The sequence below is a fragment of the Calidris pugnax genome, unplaced genomic scaffold, assembly GCF_001431845.1.
Source record: "Calidris pugnax isolate Ruff unplaced genomic scaffold, ASM143184v1 scaffold27, whole genome shotgun sequence".
Taxonomy (NCBI): Eukaryota; Metazoa; Chordata; class Aves; order Charadriiformes; family Scolopacidae; genus Calidris; species Calidris pugnax.
This window is the reverse complement of record NW_015090893.1, coordinates 8,888,652-8,889,963: the sequence shown is the minus strand read 5'-3', so window position 1 is coordinate 8,889,963 and position 1,312 is coordinate 8,888,652.

Here is a 1,312-nt window from a genome sequence, read left to right as displayed (position 1 = left end):
GCCCCCCGAAGGGTTTGTGGCCGTATCCTGCCCCGGGAGGGAGCGGGGGGGTGTGGAAAAAACCTTGGGATTGGGATCGTATCTCCTCGGGAAGGAGCCAGGCTGGCCGGACCGGTGTTTTGGCGCCCTGGGGGGTGACACCCATCCCGCCGCAGGCAGGACACTCAGCCCCTCTCCTGCCCCCCCCCCCCCCCCAAAAAATAAAGCCTCCCACAACCTGACCTAATTGTGCAAAGCTGGCTCGGTGGGGTTTGGCCAAGCTGTTACCCCCCACCCCCCAACCCCGGTGTTTGGGGGTGGGGGTGGAAGGGGGGGACTGGATGCTGCGAGCTTCCCCTCCATGTCCCCCCGATCCATCCGTCTGCACACCCAGGTGGCATCGCAGGCAACGTGGACCTCTCCCAGAGGGACCCCCATCATTCCTCCTCGCCCTTGGTTGGGGGGGGTTTGCCCATGCCCGGAGCAGGTGCTGGGTTTTGGGGATGGGAGGTGACAGCGCAGGCCGGGGAGCTGTCAGACAGGTTTGTGCGTGGCAGCAATTAAAAGCGGGGTGTTTGTTTACCCGGCGTGTGGTGCTGAGAACCAGGGCAGCTTCCTGGGTGTAACCCGGCCTGCGAGCCCTCGGCGAGGCTGGGAGCCATGGGGAGGAGAGCAGGGGGGGGAGGACTCACCCTGTCCCCTGCCACGCTCACCCTGTCCCCTGCCATGCTCACCCTGTCCCCACTGCCCCCAAAGGGCTGTGAAGGTCCATTGTCCCCCTCCCCGGTGCTGGGGAGCCGGAGATGAGGCCGAAGGCATCCTGGCCATCCTTCCTCCCCCTCCGCCTCCGGCCACCTGCGCAGGAAGCTGCATTGTCCCATCCGCATCCTGCCCCTTCCCTACCGCCCTCCCGCTGTGTCCGGCCACGGGGTCCCCAGCACGCACGCAGCGGCTGGACTGCGGCCACCTCAGCCCTGGGCCAGCACTGGGGAGGGAGCACCTGTGGATGGAGGAGCAGGGCCACAAGGGAGGGCTTGGGAACCGGCCCTGCGTGGGGTGGGAGCCCCATGCTCTGCGGGAAGGCTCCCCGTGGGGCAGGAGAGGTGCCTGTCCCCTGCGCACCCCGGGGAAGGCTGAGCCAGCGTCCCCTGGAGTGGGCACCCCTGGGGTCGTTTTAGGGAGGGTGTCCAGACCGTGGGGACCCGGGGGGTGGCTCGGTGCCGCTGGCGCCAGGCCCGGGCAGGTGCTGCCGGCTCCCGAACTCGCCCGCCTGGCTGGGCGGCAGGTGCCTGTTTTGGTGGCGGCCCCGGCCGCGGGCGGGAGGTGGGGCTGG